Genomic DNA, 24,655 nt, shown 5'->3' with positions numbered 1-24,655 from the left:
TGCAAATCTTTTACAGTAAAATGGTATTTGCCATAATCCCCTCCACCTAAGGTGGAGTACTCAGACCAAGATGAAGTCCATTGTTCTTCCAAATCTTACAATCTCTTGAATTAAGCAGGTGACCCACCCAGGCGCCTGAGCAGTGGAACCAATGCCCAGTGAATAGTCAGACCAGTTGCCCTGAATACTCCCTGGAATCTGGGGGAGGGTTCTTGCCTAAAACTTTAAATTGTGAATCCTCCACTAAACCTTGAGACTTTGAACAAAAAAAAAAATTAAATAGTATTTGCACAAACTATACATAGTCTCTGTTACACTTTAAATAGTCATTTAGAAAACTAAATACAGCATAAATGCTGTGTGAACATTTAATATTTACTATGGTTTCTTGCTTAGTGAATAATGACAACAGAAAATACTATATATGTTTAGTATACACATAATTAAAAAGGTATTTATTTGATTTGATTTTGATTGTATATCCATATATGTGTATGTATTTATTTATATATTTGATTGTGTGTGTGTGTATATATATATATATATATAATATACATATACATTCTTATATATGTAGTGATATGTCAAAGCCTTCGTATCTGATGTTGAGTAGAATGTTTCAGAAAAGCCTTTGCTATGGCTGGGTTAGTTGATAGAGGCTGAGAAATTGTTTTGAGAGTTTTTGATTCTTGAATGAGCTCAAGGTCGGGCTCAGTCTTTTCCAAGAAGGTTGAACCCCTCTGCTACTTTGGAAAAATGAAGGTTTAGCATCTTACTGAACTCTTTCTACTGCAGTACCCACAACCAACATCAATCATCATCATTATGTATATGTTTATATATATTAATGTCTGTATGGATATATCTATATATCTAATATCTCCAATATATTGTATATACAGATACAGGTGTCATATATGTATGTATATGTATATGTATATATATATATATATATATGTATATATCCAAATTTTCAGGTGTGACATGCATTATTGTTAGTTTAACCTCCTATGCTGTACCTTGGCTAGATCTCCAGAGTTTCTTCATTGTATCATGGAAATGGTAAACCTATAGATAAATCCCTCTTTCTTGCCCACTGTCCACCAAGTACCTTTTTCCTCTCTGTTTCTGAATTTGAAAAAGAAAATTACTAATATAAACAGTGAATTAAACTATATGAGATGGTGTATATCTTTATTTTTTGTTTTGTTTTATTTTTGTTTTTTGGTTTGTTTAGGTTTTTCCTTTCTCTCTCTCTCTCTCTCTCTCTCTCTCTCTCTCTCTCTCTCTCTCTCTCTCCCTCTCTCTCTCTCTCTCTCTCTCTCTCTCTCTCTCTCTCTCTCTCTCTCTCTTTCTTTCTTTCTTTTTCTTTTGGTTTTTTGAGACAGGATATCTCTGTGTAGCCCTGGCTGTCCTGGAACTCACTTTGTAGACCAGGCTGGCCTCAAACTCAGAAATCCTCCTGCCTCCTCTGCCTCCCAACTGCTGGGATTAAAGGCGAGTATCACCACTGCCTGGATGGTGCATACCTTTAATCCCCATAACCAGGAAACAGAAGCAGGAGGTTCTTTGTGAGTTTGATGCCAGCCTGGTCCACATAGCAAATTTCAGGCCAGTCACAGTTAGACCTTATCTATAAATAAATAAATAAATAAATAAATAAATAAATAAATAAATACAATCTTTAAAACACAGTACCGAGGGTAGGGTTGGGAAATGTGGGTTGAATTTGATCCGTGACTGCTACAGGCATATGGTGGAAATATGGCTCAGAAACTCATTAATATGCACCATCAATATGATCAAACTTTTGGAAATAAAATACCATCGTAAAATTAAGGCTGTGTGTGTCTTTCATCTGGGAACATGAATGGTCACAGGCAGGAAGGAACCCCATGCTGGGATTTATTAAAATATTCATAGTACACCTTGGTCCTGGTGTCTCTTCATAGCAATTAAACCTAACTAAGACAATCATTAATGAACCTAACACCTCTGTTTCATAGCAAGTTCTGCTAAAACAGGAAATAGTTACAATTACCAAGTGTTTGGGAATGCTATCAAGAAATGAACTACGTCAGACTGGACTGGTAAATACACCCATGTCTACAGAGCTTTGTCTCTACAGGTGAGCCTATCGCCATGAGGAGTCATTACCCTTGGTTGCTATTGCCCTGTGAAAATCTCTCCAATCCACCTACTTCCCATTTCCTCCTTGGTTTTGTACGGATTGTGCTTCCTGGTCACCGTGGTCTTTCATCTCAACTCAGGTGCACTGGCAGGCTTCAGATTTCACACCGTTTTCCTGGGACTCCTGCTTCATTTAGTAGACAGTTTTATTTTCACCTCCTCTGTCAGTATAGCACATATTACATAATTACATCTCATAATAACTACTATCTACTCAGATACAGTATTTCACGACTTCCTGACAGTCACACTGTTTGTATCATAACCTTGCACATTCAGTGACATGGTGTAGTGCACAACGTATTAGTTTTTTATCAAATACACTTCTAACTGATGCAAAACTTAAATCACTTTACTTTTTTCCCTATAATTTCGGTTTAAAGTTGAGATCTAGACACCCACACAGTAGCTCATAATTATCTGTAACTCCATCTTCAGGGGTTCTGATACCTTCCTTAGACACATTTAATAGAGGGCATACTGGCAGATGAAACAGTTATGTATAAAAAATAAAATAAATAAATAAATACAAAGATAAATTATAACTTGTAACTTCCCACAGTTACATCGAATGGGTTACCTGGAAGGGAACCTGGGGATGTATGGGAAGGCGACAAAAGGAGTTGGGAGACCAAGACAACACCTGCTATTCAAGGTCTCAAAGTTTAATGGAGAACTCCAAATATATAGGCAGGGGAAACCCTTCTCCAAAGGCTGGAAGCTTCTCAGCAGAACCAGTTCAGTTGCTCCAAAGGTGACTAGTGTTTCTCAGGAAACTGCAGGTCCTTGAAGAACAATGCACTTCACCTTGGTCTGAGCACTCCACCCTAGGTGGAGGAGATTATGGCTGATACAGGAGTTCCCACTCAAAGGCTGGGGGAGGAACTTCACATTGGTCAATGTCAAATTCCTGCCAGGTGGCATGGCATCGTGGTACCCCAATAAGGCTCTCTACAATAACTGTTTGCCTGCCAGTGTATCTGAACTACAGAATAGACAATGTCAGAAGCCCTGGAACTGGAGTTACAGAAGCTTGTGAGCCACTTTGTAGGTGCGGGAATCTCTACTACAGTCTTCTGCAAGAGCAGCAAATGCTCTTAACTGTGGAGCCATCTCCCCACCTTTGGGATTTATGTTTATTAGTAGGAGTTTAAAAAAAAAAACATGCAGTTCCAAATACTGCATATTCACCTTTCTTCAGATTTAGCATGGGTGAGTTACCTTTTAGGCATATCCACATATATCTTTCCCAAGAGACAATAAATGAAGGCAGCATTCCATCTATTGTGTTCTCTAGTCCCATGTCCCATGGATGCCTGACACAATAACTGAATGAATGTGTGAAATGAAAGTCTTGGCTCATTGTTGGAAGGAAATCAACTTGACTTTTGAAGCATCTTTCCTGACAATAAATGATCCACCTTTTTAAAGGACTGTAAAACATGACAGTACTGAAAGACGTACTGGCATTTTTGTCCAGACTGTAAGTTTGGTATCTCTGTGTTGAAACATTCAGAGCAATATGACTTTAATCATATTGGCTGAATTTAGATCTGTACTTGTTCATTACAGAACAGAGGGTCCTTTAGCAAAGACACCCAAAAGGAGTAGACTACAGGAAATAAACTTAGCGCTGAAATCAACCTAGTAGAAACAAAAAGAGCTATATAAAGAATCAGCAAAACCAGGAGCTGGTTCTTTGAGAAAATCAACAGGATAGATAAACCCTCAGCCAGACTAGCCAGAGGGTACAGGGACAGAATGTAAATTAACAAAATCATCTGTTAAATGGAGGACAGAGACTTGTCCTTACAGAGTTGGTGGGTGGTTGAAAGAAGACAGAGCCATGCAGGAACCTTCTCCCACACTGCCCCAGTGCCTGTCCTTGACATGTGTGGAATGGTTGTTTTTCTCTCCCTGGGATTTTTTCTTCCCTGCTTTTGGTTTATAATTCTGAATATGTTATTAGTGTCAATGAGATTTATTAATATGATTCAGTTTGAAGCACTGCAATTGTGTTAGTAAGAATAACTTAGTTTGTGATACATTTCTTAAATATTATCAACATTTACTTGTTTATTTCCAGATTCCTTCATGAAAATATAAAAACCCAGGCTAAAATTCAAAGTTTTGCCAACAGATATTACTTAGCAGTTACTATTTTGTAATATGTTAGACGTTTTGTCTCTGTTATGAGACCTGAACAAATAAGAGGGAAGGGAGTTAATTTAACTCTCAATTTCTGAAGCTCATGATGCGGAGGATGGTGTGGATAGAAAGAGAAGCAGATCACATGATGGTAGCCAAGATCAGGAGGGAATGAGGCAAGGAGGAAGTGTAGGGAGAGGAGCTTTTGACTTGTAACTTTTAACAATGAAAATCCAGAAGTAGCTGGTCACAGAAGTGACCACTAGATGTCGCTAGTTATCCAGTTCGTAAATCTTCACTGTTGCAGCTCTCAAGTTTCCTTCTCCCTTTTCTGTACTAAAATGTCTCATACAAAGAGTAGAGAGGCAAGTCCTATGTGATTGAAGCATTAAGAGATCACATGAGACAACAGTGAAGAGGTCTAGTGACTGGGAAACAGCCTTTTATAGGTGTAGAATGACTCTTAGAATTTCTTCAGATAGTAAAATAGTAAAAGGACATATAAATCAAGATTTAATAAACTATATAATGGGTGAATGAGGTTCTTGGCACTCTATTTTTTTTTCAGATTTTCAAGAATGTTTGGCAGTGTAAGAACTATATAACAATGACATTGATAAAAAGTAAATGTGTGGATCATAAAAAATCCTGCTAAATTATCCTCCTGCACCAGGAGCTAATCCTGTGCCTCTGTGCTCCATGCCCAAATATTGTCAGGAGAGGCCTGGACACTCTTGTGAGCACAGGTAAGAGCACCACATCTCAAATTCTTTGCCCAAGAGGGACCTGCTCAGAGCCATCAGGACACAGGAACCAAGGAACAGACAGGGACAGGATCCTTCTGGTTTCTGCCTGTACCCAGGAGCTAACCCTATGCCATAGCTCTCCATACCCAAGTTCCTCGTGGAGAGAACTAGTTTCCCAGGAGTACTGACACACAGACTTGCAGGAGGGACAAGCCACAGTCAGAGACAGCAAGACCAGCTAACACCAGAGATAAACAGGTGGTGAGAGGTTAAGACAAGATCATAAGCAACAGAAACAAAGGTGGCTTGTTATCATCAGAACCCAGTTCTCCCACTACAGCAAGCCTTGATTATCCCAACACACCAGAAAAGCAAGACTGATTTAAAATCACATTTCATGATAATGATAGAGGACTTTAAAAAGAATAACTCCCTCAAAGAAATACAGGAGAGGGGCTGGAGAGAAGGCTCATCAGTTAAGAGCACTGACAGCTCTTCCAAAGGTCCAGAGTTCAAATCCCAACAACTACATGGTGGCTCATAATCATCTGCAATGAAATTGGACACCCTCTTCTGGAGCGTCTGAAGACAGTTACAGTATACTTACATATAATAAATGAATAAATAAATAAATAAATAAATATTTAAACAAAGAAAAAGGAAATACGAGAGAACACAGGTATACAGCTAGAAGCCCTTAAATTCTTAAAGAATTACAGGAAAACACAACCAAAGAGGTGAAGGAATTGAACAAAACTATCCAGAATCTAAAAATAGAAATAGAAACAATAAAGCAATCACAAAGGGAGACAACTCTGGAGATAGAAAACCAGGAAAGAGATCAGGAGTCATAGATGTAAGCATCACCAACAGAATACAAGAGATATAAGAGAGAATCTCAGGGGCAGAAGATACCATAGAAAACATTAACATAACAGTCAAAGAAAATGCAAAAAGCAAAAAACTCCTAATCCAAAACATCCAGGAAATCCTGGACATAATGAGAAGACCAAACCTGAGTATAATAGATATATAGAGAGTGAAGATTCCTAACTTAAAGGACCAATAAATATCTACAACAAAATTGTAGAAGGAAATTTTTTAACCTAAAGAAACAGATGCTCATGAACATACAAGAAGTCTAAAGAACTCCAAACAGACTGGACCAGAAAAGAAATTCCTCATTTCATATAATAGTCAAAACAACAAATGCACAAAACAAAGAAAGGATGTTAAAAGCAGTAAGGAAAAAAGGTCAAGCAATTAAATGTTCTACTCAATGATAACTTGGTCAAGGAAGAAATAAAAAAAGAAATTAAAGGCCTTGTAGAATTTAATGAAAATGAAGGCAAATCATATCAAAACTTATAAGAGGAAATAAAGAATGAAATTAAAGACTTTTTAGAATTTAATGAAAATGAAGGCACAACATACCCAAACTTATAGAACACAACGAAAGCAGTGCTAAGAGGGAAACTCATATCTCTGAGTGCCTCCAAAAAGAAACTGGAGAGAGCATACACTAGCAGCTTGACAGCACAATTGAAGGCTCTGGAATAAAAAGAAGTAAGTACACACCAAGGTATCATTGAGTAGAGTATTGTTCAGTTTCCACGTGTATGTGGGCTTTCTGTTGTTTCTGTTGCTATTGAAGACCACTTTTACTCCATAGTGATCAGATAGGAGGCATGGGATTAGTTCGATCTTCTTATATTTGTTGAGGTCTGTCTTGTGACCAATTATATGGTCGATTTTGGAGAAGGTACCATGAGGTTCTGAGAAAAAGGTATATTCTTTTGTTTTAGGATAGAATGTTCTATATATATCTGTTAAATCTAATTGGTCCAAAGCTTCAATTAGTTTCATTGTGTCCCTGTTTAGTTTCTGTTTTCCTGATCGGTCCATTGAGGAAAGTGCAGTGTTGAAGTCACCCACAATTATTGTGTTAGGTGCAATGTGTGCTTTTAGTTTTAATAAAGTTTCTTTTACGAAAGAGGGTGCCCTTGCATTTGGGGCATAGATGTTCAGGATTGACAGTTCTTCTTTTTGTATTTTTCCTTTGACCAGCAAGAAGTGTCCCTCAGGGTCTCTTTTGATGACTTTGGGTTGAAAGTCAATTTTATCTGATATTAAAATGGCTACTCCAGCTTGTTTCCTGAGACCATTTGCTTGTAAAATTGTCTTCCAGCCTTTTACTCTAAGGTAGTGTTTGTCTTTGACCCTGAGGTGTGTTTCCTGTAAGCAGCAAAATGTAGGGTCCTGTTTACGTATCCATTCAGTTAGTCTGTGTCTTTTTATTGGGGCATTAAGTCCATTGATGTTAAGAGATATTAAGGAATAGTGATTGTTACTTCCTATCATTTTTGACGTTATTTTTTAAATTTGAATGCTTAACTTCTTTTGGGTTTGATGAAAGGTTACTATCTTGCTTTTTCCAGGGTGAAGTTTCCCTCCTTGTATTGGTGTTGTCCTCCTATTATCCTTTTTAGGGCCGGGTTTGTGGATAGATATTGGGTAAACTTGGTTTTGTCATGAAATATCTTAGTTTCTCCATCTATGGTGATTGAGAGTTTTGCTGGATATAGTAGTTTTGGTTGGCATTTGTGTTCTCTTAGAGTCTGCATGAGATCTGCCCAGGACCTTCTAGCCTTCATAGTCTCAGGTGAAAAGTCTGCTGTGATTCTGATAGGTCTTCCTTTATATGTTACTTGGCCTTTTTCTCTTACTGCCTTTAGTATTCTTTCTTTGTTTAGAACATTTGGTGTTTTGATTATTATGTGACGGGAAGTATTTCTGTTCTGGTCCAGTCTGTTTGGAGTTCTGTAGGCTTCTTGTATATTCATGGGCATCTCTCTCTTTAGGTTAGGGAAGTTTTCTTCCATAATTTTATTGAAGATATTTGCTGGCCCTTTAAGTTGTAAATCTTCACTCTCATCTATGCCTATAATCCTTAGGTTTGGTCTTCTCATTGTGTCCTGGATTTCCTGGATATTTTGGGTTACAAGCTTTTTGCATTTTGCATTTTCTTTAACTGTTGAGTCCATGGTTTCTATGGAATCTTCAGCATCTGAGATTCTTTCTTCTATCTCTTGTATTCTGTTGTTGATATTTGTATCTCTGTCCCCTGATTTCTTCCCAAGGCTTTCTATCTCCAAAGTTGTCTCCCTTTGAGTTTTCTTAGTTGTTTCTACTTCTGATTTTAGATCCTGGATGGTTTTGCTTAGCTCCTTCACTTGCATGTTTGTGTTTTCCTGTAATTCTTTAAGAGATTTTTGTGTTTCCTCTTTCATGAGCTCAGCCTGTTGACCAAAGTTCTCCTGTATTTCTTTAAGAGATTTTTGTGTTTCGTCTTTCATGACCTCAGCCTGTTGAGCAAAGTTCTCCTGTATTTCTTTAAGTGTTTTTTGCATTTCCTCCTTGTTGGCTTTTGTATTCTCCTGGATTTCTTTCAATGATTTTTGTGTTTCCCTTGCAAGGGCTTCTAACTTTTGATCCATTTTCTCCTGAATTTCTTTATGTATGACCTTCATGTGTTCCTGTACCAGCATCATGACCAGTGATTTTAAATCCAAATCTTGTTTTACTGGTGTGATGGGGTATCCAGGACATGTTGGTAGAGGAGAATTGGGTTCAGATGTTGCCATATTGCCTTGATTTCTGTTAGTGATGTTCCTGCGTTTGCCTTTTGCCATCTAGATCTCACTGGTGTTAGTTTATCTTGTCAGTGCTGGACTCACCAGTGCAAGCTGCCCCTTCCCAGTTGGCCTCTGGTGCACAGCTTACCTCCTGCACTGCTTGTAGACAGTGTGCTGCTGCCCAGGCTGTTCAGATCCCAAAGCAGGCACCCGAAGGCTCCCGCTGGGGCCCGCTGGATTCACTGGAGCACACTGACTTCTCCCAGCTGGCCGCCCGGAAGCCCAGCTAGCCACTTGCAGGACTTGGAGATGTAATGCTGCCGCCCAGACTGATCTGGATCCGGAAGCGGAGAGAGTAGAGCTAAGGGCTTCTGCCTGAGGGCTTGCCCCAGATTGTGTCTGTGGAGCAGATGGAGCCCGTGTGCACTCCCAGGGAGTGCCGACGGTGTATGCTACTGTGACCTCCCCTGTGTTCCGCTCACTCTGCTGGGCAGCCGATCTGCCAACCGGGCTGTCGCACACAAGGTTAGCCTGGCCGCCCAGTCCCTGAGTCCAGGCAAAAGCCTGGGAGGCCAAGGTCCGAGCAAAGTTCCCCTAGGGCTATGACTGTTAATTGGGTTTGCCAGGTGACTAGGATGGCGGGCGTGCGCGCCCGCGCTCCCTGAAAGCGCCGGGAGAGTCTGCTTTGCTAACAATCACCTGGGCGGGTTGACTCACAGATGGCCCACCAAGCCGCCCAGTTCTTGGGGTCAGTCCTGTGCCTTTTGGTGCCTGGACCCCCGCTTTGTTAGCCTTAGGCTATGCCTGCTACAGGTCTGCCCGCCTGAGCTCTCTGTCGTCCTGCAGGCAAAATGGTGGCGGCGCGCTCGCAGGCCTGGGCAAAAAACCTCCTGGTTGGGTTGGCACCCCGATGGCCCCCCGACCCGCCCAGGGCCTGGGTGCAGGCCAACGCCCGTCGGGCTCAGACCACCGCGGTGTTGGCCTCGGATTATGTTTGTATACCTCAGTCTGTCCGATTCCTGGAGTACGGAACCAAGATGGATGCTCCTCTCCTGACTGGTGGGAGGCCGAGTTCTGAAGTGGCCTCCGTGCAGGAAAGGCGCCGCACAACTGCAGCTGCTTGCTGCCCGGCTGGTCAGCGAAGGTCAGTGGTCGTGGGCGCAGGGCCTAACTGGTCCCTGTGACGCCTTGGTTCCACTGCTGATGGCCCTTCAGCTGGAGCAGCCACTGCTGCCACTGCCGCCGCCGCCGCCGCCGCCCTTCATTGGATATTGTAATATCAACATTAAAAGTTAATTCTTTTCTATTAAATTTTCATTTGACTTTTTTAATCAATAGATTTCTGGACTAGAAACCAGCATGAAAAGGAAAAAAAAAAAAAAAAAAAAACCAGAATCAATTCAATTTCTTTGTGTAGAATCCAGATTCTCCCTTACTGGTGAATCTGGTATATCTTCATTAAAATAAAATTTAATCATTATGTTAAATATGGTTTCTATTATTTCCAGGTGCAAATGTTAAGTTCCAAACACCCGTATGAATTGCAATTAGTTCTATATTTAGTACAAAAACTAATAAAATTTTTCCTTTCATTTTATTCTTCAGCAACAGAAAGATAAAAACATGTCACAATAAACTCAAACTGTCCTGCTTTAATAAATGTAAACAGGCCTGCTATCTTGATATACACAATCCCTGGGGTAGACAAGAATGAGAGTGGTGAGGGAGATGAAGTCCATCTCTCTTGCCTTAGGGAAACTATGCAGCTCACTGTAATAATAAAACGTTAACAGGGAAAAAAATCCCACCAAGAAAAATTATCTAATGTGATGCTAGTAAAACAGGAGTAAAACTGGATCACATGAAGAGATAAAATATGTACTATCCAAGTTTGAAAATTCTTTGATCTCTTCACAAAACCTTGGAATATAGTTATAATAGCTAAAATCTAATTTATATTTCCACATCATAATGCACTTTAAAGAATGTATAATTTCCCTTTTCCATATCTTCGTTAATTTTATTTTTTATAATGTAAGATATCATTTTATTATAAGTCTTGCAGAAGAGCATGCTTATTCCAGCACGGGGTTAAGTGAGTAATTTCTACACTTTCCTTTGTTACATATTCTAGGAGTTGAGGAGGCTGGGTGCAAAATTCTAGCATATAAGGTATCTCTTGCTTGCATTTGATATCTATAGAACTGTTAAATTATATTCAAGCCATTTTGATTACCACTTCCTCTAATCAGGCTTATTTCTACATTTAACTTTTTCTCCTGATTAATAATAGAGAATGTGTCCAGAAGCAGCTGATTGTTATTTGGTGACAGGATCCTAAGAGGAAGAGCCAGATAAGATAAAAGATAAGATAGGAGAGTTGGGGACAGATCTTGCAGAGCTATGTCTTATGCCAAGAAAGTTCATTAAGAAATACAGCATCTCATATACAGTTTCAGAAATGGGACAAAGTCAAAAGAAAAGTATCATACAATGGAATGAAGTTAGCAGGAAGCTAATGAAGCAATGCTGTACAAGGAGAACAAAGGTCATCTCAAGTGAACCAGTGACAGACCACACAATCTCTTCAGCCAGAAGAATGAAGTGCACTGTACGCCTTCCAACCCTGGCCAAGGACACAAAACTAGGCTCCCTTTGTCCTTTCATCAGAGCTCCCGAGAAAGGCTTGGATGGGCCTGGCTCTCACCAAGGAGATTAACCTAACAGCCCTACCCCATCCTTCCCTACCTTCCCACCCCTTACCTCTGTTCACTTCACTCCAACCACCAGAAAAGGAAAGGAGGTTTCAAGTTACCTATGAGGGTTGTGGTTTTCAAAGACACCCAGTATGTTAGTTTCTTGTCTCATTACTTTAAGAAAATGCCTGACAGAAAGCAAAGTTGTCATGGAAAGGTTTATTTTGGCTCACACTTTGAGGGACCACAAATCATAGACGTTCAAGACAGCAAGAGCTTGAGACAGCTGGTTACCTTGTGTCCACAGTGGAACAGAGGTCAGTCCTTATTCCTAATTTACTTTCTCATTTTTAATTCAGCCCAGTACCTGAACCCTTGGAATGGAACCATCACAGTTAAGGTGGGTCTTTCTACCTCAATTAACCTAATCTAGGTAATTCATCACAGGCATGCCTGAAGATTTTTCTTGTAGGTGATTTTATATAGCATCCAAGTGACTAGCAATATTAACCCTATACACTAGCCTTTCACAAATTCTGCTTTATAATAGTCAAACCTAAGAGCAAATGGAAAAAAATCCATTTCACTTTGAGTTTCATGTTTCGTAATCCTCCAGAAATGTGACTAGATATATGTTTGTATACGCCATCTAAATTCATAAATTTGATCAATGACATTGATCTTTATTCTTTGGAAATGTAAAATCATATTCTTAATCCTTTATGTTTATAAAGGATTATTTCATTAACACCTTTTTTCTCACTTTTTTCCTGTAGGCAATAATATCATAATAGGTACCTTTCCATTACTGTGATAAAATACCATGACTAAAAGCAACTTGTGGAAGAAGAAATTTATTTTGACTTACATTTTCAGAGGGTTAAGAGTCCTTTGGCAGGAAACCATGGCAGAAAACAGCAGGCTTATAGGAAGAACACTAAGCTGAAGATCACATCAATATCCACTTGTGGGAAGAGGAAAAACAAAATGGAAGTGGGTTAAAGTTATAAATTCCCCAAGTCCATTCACAGTGAGGTATTCCTTTCAGCAATGCTACCCCACCTCCCAAAACAACACCTACAAGGGAACAAACATCTCCTTGATCTGAACTTGTAGGAGACATTATTCATACAAACCACCACAAATACCCAATTTAGTGAATGTCAGATGATAAATACCATTGTAACCATGGTGAAGTAACAACATTCAGAAGTAGAGAATTAAAAACCAAATCTGCATGGACAACATTTTGGCCAGAATCTTGGGATCTGTTAGTTGAAACTATTGTCCTGAAATTAGGAGGTATTTAGGGTATAAAGCTTTAAAGAAAGAGAAGCATATTTCTTTTAAGTAGTATGTTAGTTTACTATTGGCAGTCTAGAGCTAGCTTTTTCCTACTCCAGACACTAGGTTTCTTTAACAGAAATATTAACATATATATACATGTGGTGATTTGAATATGCTTGGTCCAAGGTGTGACACTATTAGGAAGAGTGGCCTTGTTGGAGGAAGTATGTCACTGTGGGGGGTGGGCTGCAAAATCCTCTTCATAGCTGCTGGCTGCTGGTGGGACAGTCTGCTCCTGGCTTCCTTTTGGATGAAGATGTAGAACTCCCAGCTCCTCCTGCCCCATGTCTGCCTGGATGCTTCCATGCTTTCCACTATGATGACAATGGACTGAACCTCAGAACCTGTAAGCTAGCCCCATTTAAATGTTGTTTTTTCTAAAGGTTCCCTTGGTCATGGTGTCTCTTCACAGCAATGGAAACCCCAACTAAGACAGAAGTTGGTACCATGAACTGGGGTTTTGCTATGATGGGCCTGATCATGCTTCTGTTTTGAAGAATGTGTATTTGGGGACTTTAAATGGAGCTTAATGGGCTTTCCTAGTAGGAATATGAAAGACTTTGTTGCTGAAGGTGATTTGAACTCTTGAAGCCTGGTTCTAGAGGAGAAGAATTTTAGTATGTTGCCGAGAAACTGTTCTTCTAATATTATGGTGAATAATGTGGCTGCTTTTTGCCCTTCTCTGAAGAGTCTGTCTGAGGCTAAGGTGAAGAGAGTCAAATTAACTGCATTGACAAAGGTCTTATAACAATCAAGTTTAGAGTCAGTGCTGTGATTTGGTCTCACGAAGAACGTTTTGATAGTGTGCAACAAATTTAGAAAGAAAAAAATACAAATTGTGTAGTTCAAGTAATAAAAAGCCACCAGGAAATGCAATGGAATGAAATCCTATGTTTGAGGAGATTAAGGGAGTGGTGACTTTATGGCAAGATCCCACCCAGCATAGCTTATTGCTTATGCATTTCCTGTTGAACAAGGAATAGTTATATCTAGTTGTCCCAGCCTGGGACAGAGCATGTTCTTGGTGAAAAAAAAAAAAAAACTAGGTCAAGGTGTGGTGGTACAAGCCTTTGATTCCAGCATTCAGGAGGCAGAGCCATGCAGATCTCTGAGTTGAGGTCAATCAACAGAGCAAGTTCTAGGACAGCCAAGCTTAGGCAGTAAAGGAGTTAGAAAATATAAAGCTGGTCATAATATAATAGCACAAAAGGGCCATGTTCCAGAAGCAGCAGAACTCTGCAGCTCCAGTCCTGTGCCTCTGGCTTTAGAGTCAAGAATAGAACGGACTAGTTGGATGGTGGTTAGTTGAAACTCAGAAATTAGTGATGATTAAGAAGACACCAGCAACACTGAAGTGAAATCTTCTGGGAAGTGTTTCCTGAGAGCATAAAGAAGCAGTGTTTCTGAGATAGCCAAGGTTGTGCCTTGTGCTTCATCTGGACTTGGTAATGTGTAAGAATTACCCAGTTGATATCGGTTTTGAAGGTGTGAAACGATTTTTGGAAAGTAGCTGAGTTTTAGTACTGTGTGAGGCCAGAGAAGGCCATTGGTGAAGGTACAGCCTCAGTTGCAGTTGATTGTCCAGGACTGAGGAGGTCATGCAAAGGAATTGAGGCTTGGCACCATGAAGAGAGCCTATGGAGGCTATTGGTAAATAGTTGCAGTGGAAGACTCCAGTAAATTAGAGATGTCAGTGCTGTGAGGTGATCACCAAAAACAGCAGCAGCAGTGAAGTGGACTCAGTCAGAACCTAGAGTGCTACAGAGGGCAGAGGTGGAGAAATGACCCAAGCCCTTTGGAGGAGTCCAGAGGATCATTTGGAGCATAGACTTGAGAACAAGAAGCTGTAAAGTTGAAGCTACATTGGAGACCCCAAGATGTTGGAGATGCCAGAGCCATGGGACACCTGCTGAGGAAAGCTGCTAAACAGGGAGTGGGACCAGCAAAAGAGAAAGAATTGTGTTGAAGTCAACAAGGAGTTGGAGATCTGAACAACGCTTTGATATTAGACATGGAGATGTTGAATTTGGAGTTTTCCCAGCTGGCTTTTGGTGTTGGATTCATCCAATATTTTCCTACTATGACATTTTGGAATGGTAATGTATATCCTGTGATGGTGGAGGTATGTGATCAGCTCTTTGAATTTGATTTTATAGGGAATTACAGTTAAGAGATAGCATGTCTTATTGACAAATGTTCATATGTTACCGCCCTTGCAATAACTCATTTATAAATACTTCCTATTGAAGAACATGTCATAATATTGAAAAATAGCTGAGAAAGCAGTAAATTAACAATACTTAAGCTGCATTCCCAGGCCCTTCTCAAAATCTATAATTCCAAGGGAATGTCTTATTTCAAACTGTTGCATTAAGAAAGGCAATAGCTGTGGATATTTGTACATACATGGTACACATAAACTCATGCTGCACACATGCTTATGCATAAGTAAAATAAAAACCCTTTATATTTCTGCCCATGGTGGGCATACCTTTAATCCCAGGACTTGAGGAGATAGAGGCCAAAGGATCAACTCTATGAGTTGAAGGTCAGCCTGGTCTATATAGTGAGATCCAAGCAAGTTATAGCCACATAGCGAGACCCTGTCTCAATAAACAAACAAACAAACAAAAACAAATTAAAGGCAAGAAAGAAAAGTGGTTATAAAAGAATCTTTATGCATGACAGGCAGCTAACAGCAGTCAGACGTAAGCATCTGTGAAAATTGTGCCACGTTGAGATGTGTTTCTGAAGGAAAATGAGAACACTAGGATTCCATCTGGAAGAACATCCAGTATTGTGTCTCATTGCTGTCTTTATTAAAAAGAGGTGTGTCAGAGTTGCATGTCTGGAGTGTTACTGTTGATGAGCAGACACTTGAAAGGACAGGAATGGCAGTGCTGACATGGAGAGGATTATATATAGGGGATGAAAGTTTAAGTTTTCCCACACCGAGACTGATCTGTATCTATCAGGCCACTGTGAGCATACAACAGGACATCTTGAGGTTATTGAGCAGTTTACTGGCAGGTGGGACCTAGAGCTCTCCTCCTGCACTGAAGGAGCAGGAATGTATTCTCAGAGAGATAACACCTTTTATTATTTTATTTTATGTTTTTACATAGAACCTTCTCTCTACAGATCCTTGGCTTGTCTGGGCAGCCTAATATTCTGCCTGATGAGACTTGAGATTAAAGGCACGGACCTCTATGCTTAGAGATGACATATTTAACATGTATTTTCTCCATCTGTTTCAAGATCTCCGCCTGCTTTTTATAGTTTTTTAATGTCTCATTTGCTCTTTAGGTATTTACACAATGCGATTTCTGAAGGGAAGACTCAGTTCATAGCTGAAGAAATGTTAACGTGCTTCTGGACTTGCCCTGGACTTTCATGGAAAGGCCTGTTGACACATCAGTGAACTGCTGCTGTCCTGTAAGGGTAACTGTATATGGCTTACAGGCATCATAGCTGGGGACCTTTTGGTTACCTCTCTCCTTTGCAAACTTGCATGGTGCACTCTGGCACCATGAAGACATCAACTATACACAAAGTACTGAAGGAAACTGATCTGGACAAGCGACCCTTCCAGAGAAGAATACACCAGCTGATTTTCTGGTGCTGAATGCTCAGGCCTGACACCCATGCATATAAGAAACATTAAATGGGTTCAATAGATTTTCAATAAATGGTGTTGGTTCAACTGGTAGAAGAATGCAAATTGATATATTCTATCTCCTTGTACAAAGCTCAAGTCAGAGTGGATCATGGACCTCCACAGAAAAACAGATACACTGAAGCTAATACAAGAGAAAGTGGGGAAGAGCCTCGAACACATCAGCACAGAGGAAAATTTCCTGAACAGAGCACCAATGGCTCATCCTCTAAGATCAACAACTGACAAATGGGACTTCATAAAATTGAAAAGATTCTGCAAGGCAAAGGACACTGTCCATAGGACAAAATAGCAACCCACAGATTGGGAAAAGATCTTTACCAACTCTCTACATCCAATAGAGGGCTAATACCCAAAATATACAAAGAACTCAAGAAGTTATACTCTAGAGAACCAAATAACCCTATTAAAAATTGAGGTACAGAGCTAAACAAAGAATTCTCACCTGAAAAGTAACAAATGGCTGTGAAGCACTTAAGGAAATGTTCAACATCCTTAGTCATTAGGGAAATGCAAACCAAAATGACCCTGAGATTCTATCTCATATCAATCAGAATGGCTAAGATCAACAAAGATGTCAGCACATGCTGGTAAGGCTGTAGGGAAAGAGGAACACTACTACATTGCTGGTGGGACTGCAAGCTGTTAAAAGCACTTTGGAAATCAATCTGGAGGTTGCTCAGAAAACTGGAAATAGAGCTACCTGAAGATTCAGATATACCACTACTGGGCATATAACCAAAAGATGATCCAAAATATAACAAGGACATATGTTCCACTATGTTTATAGCAGTATTACTTATAATATCTAGAAGCTGGAAACAACCCAGATATCCCTCAACAGTAGAACGAATACAGAAAATGAGGTATATTTACACAATAGAGTACTACTCAGCTATTAGAAATGATGACTTCATGAAATTCACAGTCAAATGGATGGAACTATAAAATATTATCCTGAGTGAGGTAACCTAGACACAAAAGACTACACATGGTCCGAAGCTCAGAATACCCCAATACAACCCCAAAACCATATGGTACTTAAGAAAAGTGACCAAAGTGTGGATGCTTCAATCCTACATAGAGGGGGAACAAAATAATGAAAGGAGGTAGAGGGAGGGAAGGACTTGGGGGGGACAGAGAAAGGAGAGGGAAAAGGGTTGGGATAGGATGAGGCATAGAAGGGACAGGAGAGAAGTACAGAGGGCCAGGAAATCAAATAAAAATATGTAGCAGTGGAGGATGAGAAACTAGGGGTACCCACTAGAAAGTCCCAGATACCAGTGAAAGAAGAGGTTCCCAGGACTGAAAGGAAATGACTTTAGCCAAAGTATGTAGCACATGGGAGATAGAGCCTGTAGGCACGACCTCTTGTAGATAGGCAGAGCCCTCAGTTGAGGGATGGGGTCACCTGCCAATCTCAAAATTTTTAACCCAGAAATATTACTGCTTAAAGGAAAGACAGGGACAAAAAATGGAGCAGAGACTGATGGATGGGTCATTTGGTGGACTGCCTCAATGTCCATCCTGTCTACAGACACCAAAACCCAACAAGATTCCTCATACCAAGAAATACCTGCTGACTAGAGTCTGGTATCACTGTTCCCTGAGAGGTTCTACCAGCTCCTGACCAACACAGATGCAGATACTCACAGCTATCCATTGGACTGAGTCCAGGGACTCCAATGGAAGAGGTAGGGCAAGGGATAGCAACCTCATAGGAAGAACAATATCAACTAACTGGACCACCCAGAGCTCCCAGAGACTAAACCACTAACCAAAGAGTATATATGGAGGGATCTGTGGCTCCAGATACATATGTAGCAGAGAACACCCTTATCTGACATCAGAGGGGGAGCCCTTGGTCCTGTGGAAGTTTGAAGCCCCAGTGCAGGGGGATGCTAGAGCAGTGAGGCAGAAGTAGATGAGTATGTGGAGGAGCACCCTTATAGAGGCAAAGGGGAGGGGGGTAGAGGGAATAGGATGGGAGGTTGTGGAAGGGTAACCAGGAAAGGGGATATTATTTGAAATATAAATGAATAAAATGATTAATAAAATAAATAAATGAAAAGCTAGTTTTGCCTTAACCATTAAAAGATTAATGATGTGAAATATCCCAATTTTAACCAAACCACTTCTTACTATTATGTTGTTTTCCTGTCTCCGTGTAATCTGAACTAGTCAGCCTCATCTACTGTCTACTGTATTTTGTAGAATGTCATACTGCTCATCTTTATCTTTAAGTTAGTTTCATGATTGTCATCATCATCTTCATCATCATCATCATCATCACTCTCACCAGCATGCTTTTGACAAGATAGGACCAAGAAAAACCCTAGTGGAAAACTTGATTTACACTATTTTTTCACATTCTACATAGTAGTTTTATTATTGAGTTTCACACATAGCTATTAAATAATTATTAAACAATTATTTTCAGGGTAATAGGTTATTTCCAGTGGTTAGAAGACAATAAGGAAGAACTCTGAAAGAGATGGCTTATGAAGTTATTTCCTTTGGTCTTGGTTCAAGGTTGTTTCTGGATACTGAGGGTGAACTTGTGCTGTTTCTTATTTTAGGGATTTTTCCTAGACACTTACAATGCTTATATTATATGACGAGAGTACTCACTCATCTTTTGTTTGTTTTGTTTTTTAAAGTCACATTGGCAGAGACACCTAGACCAGTGAACTAGAATAACATACATAAAAATAAACCTGTGAAACTATAACCACTTGGTTGTTGACAAAGATGAAAAGCATACACAGAAGACAGTCTTTTCTACATATACTGCTAGAGAAACTCATTTTCCACATGTGGAAACTGAATGCATATTTAGAAAAAGAAAAAGAAAAAACAGTTCACAATGAATCAAATGCCTTAAATGCAAGAGCTGAGATGCTAAAACTGCTGAAGGAAAACACAGGGTACCACTTCAGGTTACAGCACAGGCAGAAGATTTACACAATTATTAAATCCTAGAATAAATCATAATAGCCACAGGGTGGTGCTATCCTACAAGCATAAAAACTAGGACAGTTCAGGTTTCAGAAGATATGTTTCCTGTGTTTATAATTCTATTTTGCTTATGTACATTATAATATATATGTGAATACAAGTAACATATTTTACATATGTATTATATATAATATAATAGATGAATATGTAATTTTAAGTATTTTTTCCCTTATTTTCTTTTGCCATATAGGGACACTGAAGGTCCCTAGCAGGAATCAAGATCAGCAGATTCTCTACGAGAACTCTGGCATACCAGGGCAAGTACCATGACAGGATGTGATTCTAGTCTTGGCTTAAGGATATTTTTGGTTATGTTTTTAATTGTTCACTGTGCCCAATCACGAGCTATCAAACTACAGATGATGAAACTTGGGAGAACTCAGAAAGTGGATGATAAACATATGTTCTGAGTTTGGCATGAAGACACATAAAAGTGGTTACAGTTGGTGTTCTAAAGGTGGTGAGAACTGAGTAAATGAATAGTCTTAGTACATGTCCCAGACTGTACATGGCATGAACTCAAATAGCTCTGGAGCAATGTAGAATGACCAGACACATTGAGCAGACATTGAATTATAATGTACAGACCATGGAAAGGACTTCAAAATGCAAACTGATAGACTTTGCTTGTTAACACAAAATATCAACCATTCCTCAGGATTTAAGCCCCTCCCTTCCCCAGTCTTCTAATGGTAGAGGGGTTAGGATGAAACCAGTGCACCAGCAGTTCCCAGTATTTGGCTACTTGTTAACATAGCCAATACATTGAGAAAAAGACAGATCCAGTGATGTCTGAATTTCATCTTCTAAGTGTTGACACAGGTTTAGGTTTAAACTGAGGATAAGAGGCATCATAACTGAGCAGTTCTCATAAAGGTATGGTTTTACTGTGGACCTACTCATTGTGGTCTCAGTTCTAGTCTTTCTTGCAAGATAGTCTAACAAGTTCAGGTCATTGTGGACACTGAGGGAAATCCCAACTTTCTTCCCTATCCAGAAGACAAGTGATTCTGTTGGTTGGCACCAGGACCTAGCTTTCTCCTCCTAGCATATTCCTGGAGTAAGGGAAAAGGAAGTGTTTCAGGTTCTTGACGTTCTTTCTTTCAACAATGCAGAAACTCACAGCAAAGATCACATGTGTTTCTTTAAATATCCTCATTTCTTCTAGGGATGCTAGTTATAACAGCACTAGGGCTATAGGTGTTTATCTCCACACCCAGCTACTATATGTGTGTTTTGGGTCTAAATTAAGGTCTTCATGCTTGGACAGGTAGATTCATCTGATATGTTTTTGAGGCAAGACCCATGAGAGGACATTTGATATTTGGAGTAACTAAGAATACGACTCAACAGACAGTGACAGAGAGCTTGCGTAGCTAGCTATGTAACTGTTCACTGACTTTGTATCTTCATTGATCTTCACTTCCTTGAGAGAGGCACAGCAGAGAAATCCTGGCATTCCAGCTTGTCCTGGTTGCTCTTGCTGACTCATACCAATTCAGCAGAGGCCTGGCAGGTTCTGCTGGATTGTGTAACCATTGCTGATTCATGTTTGGTGACAGTTTTTTGAACTGGACTGTTGGTATCCTGACACTACTGAACTGCTAATATCCTTACAAAAGGAGATTGGAATGCCCCCTGCCCCAACCTACTTCTAAACAGGTTCACATTCCTTTGTCCTATTTACCATCTTCCCCAGCCCCCCAACTTTAAGATGGTAAACTAGAAGTAGGTGTCAAAGCACTTGAAAACACTTGCTAAAGTAGATTTTGAAAAATGTAAGCTCACAGAGACAGTTGTGTTTGCTAAAGCTAACAATATTTATCCAGCCTTTCATGCTGAGTGATAAACATTAACAACATTTGTCAGGCCATTGAGTTATAGCAAGCATGATCATTAACTGAACAATCGACAGACCATTGAGTTATATCAAGCAATAAGAGAGGCAATTCAGAGGTGACAATTTTGTGTCAAGAACAACCCCCCCAAAAAAAGAAGAAAGAAAGAAAAGCTGCCAAGAGTTCCAGGGGACCCAGTATAGCTGACTTTGAAGATTAGTAAGTGCACTTCACCTAGACACTGAAGGCTCAGGCAAACTCAGTATCAGCTGGTTTTTATTGACATGTAGCCAGTTGGGTTGAAGCATATTGAAGTTGGACAGAAAACCCTTGGAAGCCACCTGGGCTCTGCTAAAACACCTAATTTCCTAGTTGGCATACATAACTCCATTCAAATACTGTAGTTACGTCTTTGACAGCAGGCACAAGGCTTCAGAAATCTACTGTAAACTAAATGCATCCTGGAGCCCTCAATCTACTGATAAGGTAGAAATGAACTGTACCAAAGTGATATTGGCCAAAATATGTCTACAGATGAATCTAGCATGAGAAATATCCCTGCCCATCTCCCCTTATAGCTCTTTTAAGTAGTTTGCAATTGAGTTCCCATGGAATTATCTGTGAAGTTTTAAAAAATATTTTACAAATATTCTCCACATAGATTATAAAAGCATCATGTACAACAGCTTGATCAAGGTGTAGTCTGTATGTGTGTTCTTTTTTTTTTCTCTCTAGGACAAGACTGTACCCTGAAAATCCTCTAACACTTTTCAATCAGGAGACTATCTTGTTAAGGAGTAAGCAGGGCCCAGAAGATCCGCTAACAGATAAGTGAACAGGTCCTTCTACTATTTTTAACCATTCACACATTCCCTAAAAACTTGACTACTATCAAGCTATGGATTCAAAACAAGCAAGAAAAGAGGGCATCCCTCCAAATAGTTTCCTTCACCTCTATTGAATTAAGATCAATCACCGAGAATTTTTCAAATGTGCCTTCAAAGGACAAGATGCAGACAAGAAAGCTTAGATAAAAGCAAATTAGATGTTGCTCTCACTCTCTGTTTTCTATGCCTTTCTTTCCTTTAAAAAAATATTTAGTAACTTTACAGCCCAATATTAGCCTTCCTCTCTTTTCAGTACCCCTTTGTACAGGCTGTTTTTGTGTGATTTTGAGTTATCACAGAGAAAGGAGTTTGAGTTGGGGAAGTATCTCCATGAGATTCAGCTCTGGGGCATTTTCTCAATTAGTGATTAAGGCCCCTTGTAGGTGGTGCCATCCCTGTGCTGATATTATTGAGTTTTATAAGAGAGCAGGCTGAGCAAGCCAGGGAGAAGCAAGCCAGTAAGAAACATCCCTCCATGGCCTTTGCATCAGCTCCTGCTTCCTGACCTGCTTGAGTTCCAGTCCTGACCTTCTTTGGTGATGAACAGCAGTGTGGAAGTGTAAGCTCAATAAACCCTTTCCTCCCCAACTTTCTTCTTGGTCATGATGTTTGTGTAGGAATAGAAACCCTGACTAAGACACCCCTCATTCGGGTTGGTTCCCCATTCCATATTACTGTTCTCTTTTGAGAAGGGGAAACCCTCTCTGGGTGTGCCTCCACTAATCCTCCTTGAACACACACACACACACACACACACACACACACACACACACACACACCAGGCTCAGGGACAGCCTTGTGCTGGGTAATCTACACGAAGACCAAGCTGCTCATCTGCTACATATGTGCAAGTAGACTAGATCCAGTCCATGATCTCTCTATGGTTGGTGATTCAGTCTGCAGGAGCCTGCAAGTTCCAGGTTAGTTGACTGTTGTTCTTCTTGTGGAGTCCCTGTCTTCTTTGGGTCTCCCAATCCTCTCAACTCTTCAATAAGATTCATTGAGCTCCATCTAATGTTTCAGTGAGAGTCTCTGCCTTTTTTGATAGGATGCTTGGTAGAGCTCATAGGACAATTATGCTAGGTTCTTGTTTGCAAAACATAACAGAATATATTATTAATATTGTCAGCGATTGGTACTTCCCTGTGGAATCAGTCTCAATTTGGGGCGGTCACTGATTGGCTGTTCCCTCAGTCTCTGCTCTATCTTTGACCCTGCTCCTCTTACAGACAGGACACATTTTGGGTGGAATGGTTTGTGGGTGGGTTGCCTCCCTACACTGGGAGTCTTGTTTGGCTACAAGTGGCGACTACAGGATCCATATCCCCCTTTTAGAAGTCTCAGCTAGTCACCCTCAGAGATCCTCTGGGGCCTCTCCCAGATTCCAAGTCTCTAGCATGTCCTAGAGATTGCTCCCCCCCCCCCAGAATCTCCCTTCTCTCCTCCCTGATACCTATATATGATCCCATCCCCCTCAATCCCCTCACCATATCCTGTCTCACCCAGTTCCTTCCTTCCATAAACCTCCAGTATCTATTTTGTTCCTTCTTCTGAAAGAGATTCAACCATCCTACCTTGGGTCCTCCTTGTTATTTGGCTTCTTAGGATCTGCTGATTATAGCATGACTATCTTGTACTTTATGGTTAATACTGCTTATAAGTGAGTATATATATATATATATATATATATATATATATATATATATATATATATATATCCTGTTGGGTCTGGGCTACTCAGGATGATATTTTCTAATTTCATCTATTTGCCTGCAAAATTCATGATGTCCTAGTTTGTAATGGCAGAATAGTAGTCCATTTTGTAAGTGAACCACATTTTCTTTATCCATTCTTCAGTTGAGAGACATCTAGCTTGTTTGTAGTTTCTGGCTATTATAAATAAAGCAGCTATGAACATAGTTGAGCAAGTATCCTTGTGAGATGGATGGTAAAACATCTTTTGGTTATATATGCCAAAGAAGGGTGTAGCTGGGTCTTCATGTAGAACTATTTCTTATCTTCTGAGAAACCACCAAATTGATTTCCAGAGTGGTTGCCCGAGTTTGCACTCCCACCAGCAATGGAGGAGTGTTCCCCTTCACTCACAACTGCATCAACATGTGCTGTTCTTTGAGTTTTGGTCTTAGCCATTATGATGGGTGTAAGTGAGAATTTCAGAGTTGTTTAGATCTGCATTCCCCTGATGACTAAATGAACATTTCTTTAGGTGCTTCTCAGCTAATGTCATATTTATACATATAATTGCTACCGCCCTTTCCCCCCACCCAATACCAGATTTGGTTTCCTCTCCCCCCCCCCCAATCCACTTTCCCTCTCAGGTCCATCCCTCCCTTCCTACCCACTTGCTTTCTTCTCCCTCCCAAGTGGGACTAAGGTGTCCTCATTTGGGCCCCTCAGCTTGTAGATATTTTTGAGTTCTGTGGACTATATCTAGGATATTCTGTATTTTTGTT

At 40.1% G+C, this 24,655-nt stretch overlaps 1 non-coding gene across 1 annotated transcript; it reads right to left on the bottom strand.

Moving 5' to 3' along the window:
• Positions 1-19,616: 19,616 nt before the first annotated feature.
• Positions 19,617-19,749, bottom strand: LOC127674296 (small nucleolar RNA SNORA3/SNORA45 family). The gene has a single exon (XR_007975344.1). It is a non-coding gene; the product is annotated as a small nucleolar RNA SNORA3/SNORA45 family (small nucleolar RNA).
• Positions 19,750-24,655: the final 4,906 nt, after the last annotated feature.

The sequence above is a fragment of the Apodemus sylvaticus genome, chromosome 23, assembly GCF_947179515.1.
Source record: "Apodemus sylvaticus chromosome 23, mApoSyl1.1, whole genome shotgun sequence".
Taxonomy (NCBI): domain Eukaryota; kingdom Metazoa; phylum Chordata; class Mammalia; order Rodentia; family Muridae; genus Apodemus; species Apodemus sylvaticus.
Note: the sequence above shows the minus strand (reverse complement) of the source record. Positions and strands in the feature narration are given on the sequence as shown.